This window comes from Mus pahari, chromosome 16, assembly GCF_900095145.1.
Source record: "Mus pahari chromosome 16, PAHARI_EIJ_v1.1, whole genome shotgun sequence".
Taxonomy (NCBI): Eukaryota; Metazoa; Chordata; class Mammalia; order Rodentia; family Muridae; genus Mus; species Mus pahari.
The window spans coordinates 24,238,307-24,247,845 of NC_034605.1; the positions used below are offsets into that span (position 1 = coordinate 24,238,307).

A 9,539-nucleotide genomic window follows, 5' to 3' on the forward strand; every position below is an offset into this window, starting at 1 on the left:
TCACACTTATCCATGTGCTTGCTGCCACATCTGCATTTGGGTCACATGAATTTCTGGAATGCCTGGTGCATGGCTTCCTGACAAAGGAAACCATCTGTCTCCCTTGACTATGTGATCTTTTGCATTAGACCCCTATTACTCCCTGGGAGTTGCATTTGACATTCACCGAGTTTTAGTGACACTTCATTGGTCCTGTTTTCTTCCTAGAGTTAAAATGTCAACTAAAATTTTACTCTTGGAAACAATATGGTGATGGTGGGAAAGATGCTTGGGTATAGAAACCTGAGTGTCCATCTTGCCTCTTCCCCCAGAAAGACACACCCATTAAATTGTGAAATCTTTCTGTCTCTTTTTCCTCATTTGTAAAACATGAACTATAATACTGGTTTCTAAGTAGTTTCAGGATCATTGAAAAAAAATGAGTTTATACAAGTTGGCATATTCATTGTCGTTCTTCCAGTGTATATTGGTATCATAACAATCCAAAATAAAAACCACAGTTGTCATTAGAACTGATGCCAGATTAATGTCATGTTTACTATTTTGTTCTTATCATCTCCAGGTTACAGAGGAAAAAAAATTGCAGGACAAGATGCTAAAGTTACTTGCCCAAAATGCCATAGCTAGCCAGTGATGAGAGTCAAACTTACAAGCGCTGTCTGCTCCAAATTCATGCTAAATGGCAAATAACAATGGAATCATGGCCTCTGATTAGTACGGGGTTTTCAGTATCCACCAAAGATGTCAGCTTTGTCACCTCAGAGCTTATAGATTATACCATATGCTTTTCCTTCTGCTCCCATTCTTCTGTGGCTTGTCAGAATCTCAACAAGCTACCCTTCAGCCCAAGACACTGATGGTAGTGAGCCCAAGCTCCCACTCTTCTATTATCCAAACTCCTCTTAGGTTAAGATGAAGTACTCTTGGTTATCATCACACTGGAGAGTAAGAGAAGCTGTAGCCATATTCTGGGGCTGTCACGGCACACTAAGAAGCTTAAACACCAGGAGTTTTGTGTCTCACAGTTCTGAAGACTAGAGGTTTATGATTTGAGTGTCAACAGCATTAGCCTCCTGAGTAGAGTGAGACAAGTGTCCCCTGCTCCTCTGCTCTAGAAATTTGCCTTCAATCTGTGGTATTCTTCATAGATGGATGGCATTCTCCCTGTGTCTTCATGTCATCTGTCCTGTTTATGCCTTTCCTTTTCAGTGTCCAAATTGTAAGAACAATGTTATTATAGAAGGGCCCATTGTACTATTGTATGGCCTTATCTCATCTTACCAATTCTATCTACAATGACCCATTCTATCTACAATTCTATCTTCAATATAATATCATATTTGGGGATACTGAGAGATTAGGTCTTAAACATAGGAATTTAGGCTAAATGCAATCTATAATCTTAATACCCTTTTGTCAGAAATCTTTGAGATAGCTCTAATTTGGATTGATAACTAAATCATATTAAAAAGTATGTTTTGGAAAACACTAGTATGTGGTCTGATGGTGAAACAATGACTCTTCCTCTCTCCTTTCATAGATCATTGGTATTCCAGGCCATTTTGCCCTTCAGTACATTGCCAGCACTTGAGTGTAGATGTCCAATCTATATATCCATGGCTCTTTGAACCATATGCTTAGTCTAAAGGATTATAGCTTTACTAGTCTGTGTGATGTTTTATTCAGCAACCCAGGCATAATGATATTGAATAAATAGAAAAAGAGGGTTTGAATCTGGAATAAGGAAACATATTAACCAAATGAAGAAAGTAAAGAGAATCTGAGAATATCTGACCATACCTAACACCAGAATCAAGTATATGCTCAAATGGAGAACCATATCCCTTGTTGCTGGTATAGAATCTGCTTATGTTGTCCAGTAAGCACTGTAGCTGGGTTGGAAGCAGCATCCTGGATCCCTTCCACAATTTTCTTATGAGGCTACTTCCCATGCCTGACTTTCTCTTCAACTACTCATTAGAATATGCATTCTACTCTAAAGTCTAATTTTTCATTCTGTGAAAGAGCAGCCTTCCTACTTTATAAACAAAGACAACATTCAAAGGGTTACCAAGGACACAATTAGCAATTATTTTCAGCATTACTTACAGTGTGTTTGCCATTAGAACAAGTACACTAATCTGATTTCCTAAATGTCACATCATTTAAACGGACATTTTATTAAATTTCTACTTTATTTTGGCAAAAGTTTAGTTTGAGTTAGTAAGTATGAGAGACTATGGCACTTTGGTCTTACTTCATTTTTAGTTTTTGACAATATTTTATAATATTTTATTTTGTGTGTATAGGTGTTTTATATGTCTGTGAACCATTTAGAGTACCATGTGGGGAGTGGGGACTGAATTAAGGTCCCCTAGAAGACCATCAAGTGCTCTTAACTGCTGACCCATCTCTCTGGGCCCATGGTTTTAACTTTATCGTTAAGTCAGATATACTCTTTTTCAGGATTGATTTATTAGTTTTTAAATTATAATTTAATTATATTTTTCCTTCCATTTCCTCCCTGTGAACCCTCTCATATGTCTTTCCTTGTTCCCTTTCATATGTATGGGCTATTTTTCACTAATTATTATTGCATGCATGTATATGTTGGTAATTACATATATATATTCCTAGATATAACCTGTTCAGTCTGTAGTAAGTTACTTCCATGTATTTCAAGGCTGACCATTTGACACTGGACAACGAATTGGTATGCTTTCCCCCAAAGAAGACTGCCTCTCCTGTCCTAGCTTTCCTTGGTTGTTTATAGTTCTGCCATAGGCTTGAGACCTCGTGGGCTTCTCTCCATCCAGCTTGGCATGTTCAATAGTGGCATCCTTGTTCAGATCACTTTTGAGCAATCATGTTGATGAGATTTTATCGGGATAGCTTTTTATATTACTAGGAGACACAATTTCCCAGGAAACTCCTTAATCCTCTTCTAGAAAGTTCCCTAAGCCTTGGGTGTAGGAATGTTTTCTAGGTGTATACATTTTGGGATTGAGATGGACGACTGCATTTTGATTGGTCGTGGGTTTTTTGGAGTGAACTTTTTTTTTTTGCAAAGAGAATTTTCCTTGATGAGTGGTGGAGACTACACTTTCTGTGGGCATAAAGACAAATGTTCTCAGATTGTTGCTAAGGATTATGCGCATTTAGTAGATCAGTGATTATAGATTCTCCTCCATGGACCATAATTTCACTAGCACTGAGTAGTTCTCTTTGTTTCAAGTACCAAACACGGTCACCCTCCTGCTGAGTGGGTCCTAAGTCCTATTAGAGAACTTTTGACTACTGCCAATACCTGGACATGTGCCCTTAGGTTGTAGTGCCATGCTGTTTGTTGATGTGGTTCATAGGCCTCATCGTTGGGTAAGAATGTTGATTCTCTCTCTCTTGGAAGCTTGTCTGGGACCTTCTGGTACCATAAAAGCAAGTCCTCAGGGAGATGCCTTCTTTCAGGTCAATTCCAGTCAAAGGGTCTAATTCTGAATTACATGCTGTCTTCAATAGTTCAGCAATAGATACTTACTTTCCACCTCTGGAAGGTAATACCAATAGGCAGTATGTTAACCCTGTAGCAACTCAAAAGAAGACTTCTTATGGCTGGTATTGAGGTTTTTGTCAGGTGACCTTTGCCCTTGGAGGGAGCACTATCAACCCAGATGAAGAAAGTTTATTAAAACTGTATATGCATATTTATACACGGAATTGTATGTATTATAGGGTTTTTGTTAAATATATAATGGTATGATTCCTGTGGTCTTCAGATCACTTCTATCAAGATGGGAAGTGGGTAAAGAGGAATAGATGAATACCCTTTTAGAAAGATCTCAATAACCAACATCTAACTCAGGAATAAAGATAAGGTCCCACTATACAGCCCTAGTGTTCATGCTAGCCTTGAACTCATGGAGGTCTGCCTGTCTCTGCCTCCCAAATGCTGTGTTAAAGGCATAAGCCACGTATTCCCCAACATTTCCCACTCTCTATCTATCATGCACTTGTCCAGGTTTCTTTAGTAGCCACAATGTCTGGAATATTCCACATATTGACCCATATAGTGCCCCCTTTGGACCCTCATAGCATTTCCGATAACTAAAATACTCAATGGCTTTCCAACCACTTCCACCTGTGAAAACAGCGCAAGACTGCTTCTTCCTGAAGCCAGCTCACCATTCCTCTTTTCCCAGTAGAAATATCCTTTCTGGTTTCCTTTACTTTCCTCGTGGCCACACACTCCAGTGTGTGCAGGTCAAAATTCAAATAGGTGGAGAGTTGACCTCTCTTTTTACACAATTCTCCAACTCTGCACTCCTTAGCTTGGTACCTGCTGTGTTGTGTTCAAAGCACTAGCCTGTAATGTACAATGTGTTCCTGGTCTCCATTTAGTAATCTTCATCTCAATCAATTATCTTGTGATTTATTTCAACATGTCTTTGTTGCTGTTCAACTATCAGTGACATCATTGGAGACCCAAAGTGATAGCTCTGAGCCACCAAAGCTAGGAGATATTAGTTCAAGAGTGGGTACCTTCCAGAATGACAGTTCTGGATGTATCCTTCTGTATCTTTGATTTTTCCACTATAACCCAGAAATTTGATTTTTGTTATCATTGGTGACACTGGAGAATAGGGAAATAACTCATTTGGGGATGATGAGAGATTTGAATAAGGACTCATCTTAATCTACAAGGCTACTGAGAAGCCTTCTCAAGTCTACAATGTGCTAATGTAAACAGTCTGCACTCCCCTCAGGTCTCAAGCATTACACACAACTGTCCTACCCCTGGAAGCAAATGGCAAGTTTACCCATTCATGAACTCCATGCCTGAGCCTTATTTAGGGCCCTTATCTGTGCTGTAAACAGTGAGGAGGGGGACTTCTCTGTCTCTGGGTGATGTCCAGGGGTGGGGCCCAGAGCATCTTCTGAAGCTTCCCTACACTTTCCCCTTCATTGCTGAATAAAGTAACTTGCCACTGTCTGGACCTTATGCAGAAACAGCTAGCAGAGCCATTAGTCACAATAGTCACCCAGAACCTCTAGGAATGGTCTTTATCAAGAGGTAGTATGGCTGCATACTATGATCTGTCCTAGCAGACTTGATCAGAAGCTCTGTCTCCAGGTCATTGTCGCACTGAAGCTTGTAGTCCATGCCCTCTCTGCACACCCCAACCTAGGGGTGCCGTCCCTCATGGGAGGGTCACAGAGTCAACACGGAACATTCTAGAGCTGGGAGCCTTTGATGCAGCACAGGCTATGTCATACACAGGGACAATCATAAGCAAATATTGATGGAGTGGTCTTCATTCTTAGAATTAGAGGGCACAAAGAAAGAACAAGAAAGAGTGTTAACCCCACAGTGACTGAGGTATATATATATTCCTTTGCCTTCGTGTATATGTAAAATCAGGAACCCAATTTTTCTTGCTTTACATAACAGTGATACTTACTTAAATAGAAAAATTAATAGTATATATTGATTGTACACAGTAGTATACGACTTAAGGACATTTTAGCACAAGTATGGATGGCATGTTGGCACATTTGTTCTCTCATGTCCCTGTCCCCTTCCCTTACTCCCTTCCCCACTTTTCATAGTCCCCGTTGTTACTCTAGAGAGTCTAACTTCTACTGTCATGCCGTCATACATGACTTATGAAGCTACTTAAAATCTAGGAACCCCTTGCTTTCTCCAGTTGAATCCATTTTCCTACAAATAATATAACTTTATTCTTTTATGGCTCAAAAAAAATCCTTTGTATTTCTTTATCCAATTCTTTGATGGCTAGGCAGGCTGTTTCTCTAGCTTAGCTGTTGTGAATAGTGCTGCAGCAGTTGTTCAAGCATCTCTGTGATGTGTTTGGCTGGGAGTCCTTTGGCCAGGAACTCAGACTTATATACTTGGGTACCACGGAAGGTCTGTTTTGAGTTTTCTGCTAAATTTCTCTATGGAGCTACAAGGTAGCAGAACTAGCTTGTTTCCCACAGCAGTGTCGATAGATTCCTTTCACACAGATCCTTGCCAATGTTTTTCATTTGCTTTCTTAATGACTGTCATTCTGACACCAGTGAGATAGGATATCAATGAAGTTTTCATTTGCATTTCCCCAGGGGTTAAGGATATTGAGCACTGTTAAAAGCCCATATTGGCCTTTTCTTTTTTTTTTCCTTTTTAACTCTCAATTCATACCTTTAGCCTATTTGGTGACTGGGTAGTTTGTTTTCTTATTGATTGGGTTTTTGAGGGCTCTCTGTATTCTACATATTCTCTATCAGATTTAAAGCTAGAAAAGATTTTCCCACATCCTGAAGGCTGTCTCTCATCAACTATTTCCTTTTCAATTTCATGCAGAACAATTTATCAACTATTAGCCTTATTTTTAAGGCAACTAGACTCTATTCAGAAAGCCCTTGCCTGTGTCTGTATCTTGAAGAGTTTTACCTACTTTTTCCTCTAACAGTTTAAAACTTTCCACTGTTGCATTAAGACCCATCTGCAGTTGAGTTTTGTACAGGGTGAGGGATGTGCATAGTTGAATTCTTCTATAGCTATCGGCATGTAAACATTTGTCCCAGAGCCATTTACTGGTGAAGCAGTCTTTACTCCAATCCATATTTTTGGTATCTTTGTTAAAAATCAGGTGGTTGAATCTACATAGGTTTGTATCCAAGAGTTCTATTCTATTATGTTTCTGCCAGCACCATCTTATTTTTGTTGCAGAATAACTTGCGATCATGTATGGTGATACCCCTGGCAGTATTATTTTTGCTCATGATCATTTTATTATCAAGGGTCTTTTGTATTTCCATATAAATTGTAAGATTTTTCCCTATCTTTGTGGATAATGACTTTTTGGATTTTGATGGAGATGCCATTGAACCTACAGACTGTTTTTTGGCAGTACGGCAACTTTCACAATTTTAAGTATTCCGATCTATGATTATGGGAGGTCTTTCTATCTTCTAACATCTATTGTTTTTCTTTGGTAGTTTAAAGTTTTGATTATAAAGGTCTTTCACTTCCTTGTGAAAGGGAGAAGTAGAACTAATGTAAGACCTGGAGGCCAGTGGGAAGGGCTGTGAAGTGTTAGAGACTGCCAGGGATGAAGGCTTCATTTTCTTCAGTGCTGTAGCCACCAATGAGTTACCTTTGCTTCAATCAATAGCCCCCCACCCATGTGCGGTCAAGAACCTCTAGTTAAACTAAGTGGGCTTAATCGAAGGAAAGAACATAGAAGAAGAAAACACATGACAGGAGGAAGTACTTTGTTGGAGAGACTCAGCAGGGAAGGGAGGGGTGAAAGAGGACCCAACACAGCATCTCGTTCACATACCAGGTGTTCAAAAGATATTGCAATAAAACACAAAAGAAAACTTCTATGTTGACTGTATTCTGTGTAACAGAGATGTGAGGGGGAAGGAGAGGGATGGAAAGGTAGATAGAGAGGAAAGAGAGGGATAGGGAGGGAGAGGAATGGAGAGGGGCAGAGGGAGAAGGAAAGAGAGAGAAAGAGAGGGAGAGGAAGGGAGAAGGAAGCAAAGAGAAAGGGAGGGGAAAGAAAAGAAAAGGGAGAGAGAATTGTCAGCTTTGGCAACTTCAGAGGAAGGAACAATGCATCAGAGAAGATCCCTCAGCACATCATGAAGACACATATTATTTGATTTAAAGTGCCTTGTTGTTTGATAGTCTTATACTTTTATATGGTGAACTTTAGTCACTGTCACATCCTCTCTATCTACCTTTCCATCCCTCTCCTTCCCCCTCACATCTCTGTTACACAGAATACAGTCAACATAGAAGTTTTCTTTTGTGTTTTATTGCAATATCTTTTGAACACCTGGTATGTGAACGAGATGCTGTGTTGGGTCCTGTGGATGTTTAAAGGGGTCTCAGAATGCAAGGGAATCCAACCCAGATGAAAGCTGGGCATGTGGAGAAAGTGGCCTGAAGACTCACATGTAGAGAATGAGCTTGAGGCATGTAGATCTGGTGTCTGTTATCCTGGCCATACCAGAGGGGATGACTTTAAACAAAGGTATAATTTCCAGGGTCTTCCAGGATTCGTAGGAATCCCAAGGTAATTCAGCAAGGTACTTCACTAAGATTAGTTTCTAGTGGCCATACTCTAATCAGTCTTTCTTTCTATTGGAGAGATCATTGTTGTCACTTCTATTGTCCCTGCTGCCCACAAACAGAAATGAACAGTGGGTATGGCATTAGCACGCAGCACAGAGAAGCCTACTGTATGGCTCCATCACACCAAAGCCTTAGCTGACTGAGGTTAGGATAGTCTATAAGGCTAGATGGACTGAAGAATGGCAGAGAACATGCTCAGGGCCTTGCTGGTTTAGGGTTCTGTTTGTTTGTTTGTTTTAGTGCACAGTGGTGCTTTAGTCTTCTAAGAAGTGTACCTTGTACCAGGTTTCTGGCCACCAAGACCAGGTGGGGAATGTCATTGTTTTCCAAGTCACTCCTATGCACTCTTAGCTACCCACTAGCCTGTTGCCTTTGAGCTAAGGCACGTGCTTGGTGTCCTCTGAACTTGAGACAATGGAGCATTTTTTCAGGCAGATACCAGTGGGGTGGGGGTTGAGGGTGGGGTTGGGGTTCAGTGTCTGCCCTTAGAGAATGAATGGAGCTGGCTTCTTTGAGAAGCTCCTTCCTCCTAGAAGGTTCACTCTGACTCCAGTTCAAACTGGGAAGTCATTTCTCTCCTCTTCAACACCCTCTATGCAGACCCACACTGAAGAAAAGGAGCTCATAGACACACTTCCTGAATATCTGTGAAAATGCCAAGCCCCATATCCCATGAGGCTTTGCTTTTGCTATTGGCCTGTCTCAGAAGTCTCCTTCCTCCATATAGTCACTGCTTCAAGACAAGGATAACCTTATCAGTGACCAAGAGTGGTCATTTACTCAAGCATCAGATGGGAGACAAGGAAGGGCAAGACGTGGAGTTTTCCAATAAATGTGTCAGTTATTGAGCAGGAGATTTTAGAGCTGCCCAGGGGCAGGCCAAGGATGGGAACATTAGAACTGGGACATGTACTCTGAGGATGGGATACCAGTCCTGGGAAGCAGTGCTTGGCCAATCCTTCTCCACATCTCAAGTTGTAGCCCTCTGCCTACTACAAATACGGTGGTCCTTTAGAATTTTTTCATAACCATCTTTGCTGACCATGAGTTAATTCTTTGTATTTGCAATGTTTGTACATATACTTCAAAGGTGCAGTTAAATGCTCTAGAAACAGAAGGAAGAGAAAAGCAAGTATAGAACCAGGAGAGGAGCAGGGAAATGGGCGATGGAATGCGTTCATGTGGCATTGCTCACACCTGCAGTGCTACAAGATTCCACGGGGCTGCTGATGCTCTGCTGAGGACAGAGTTTACAGAGGGACAGAATCACTCAGGCATGTCACTGCACCATGGCTGTCAGGGAGCAGAGGTATCTGCCAGCCCTCCTTACTGACCCGGAGCAGCTTCTCTGCTTAGTGCATTTGCCGCCTTCTTCTTCTTCTTCTTCTTCTTCTTC

At 40.9% G+C, this 9,539-nt stretch overlaps 1 protein-coding gene across 1 annotated transcript in view; it reads left to right on the forward strand.

The window, feature by feature from the left end:
• The window catches only part of Aoah (acyloxyacyl hydrolase), a 196,458-nt gene that overhangs the window by 74,042 nt on the left and 112,877 nt on the right, over nt 1–9,539 (forward strand). The gene's annotated exons all lie outside the window — the stretch shown is intronic.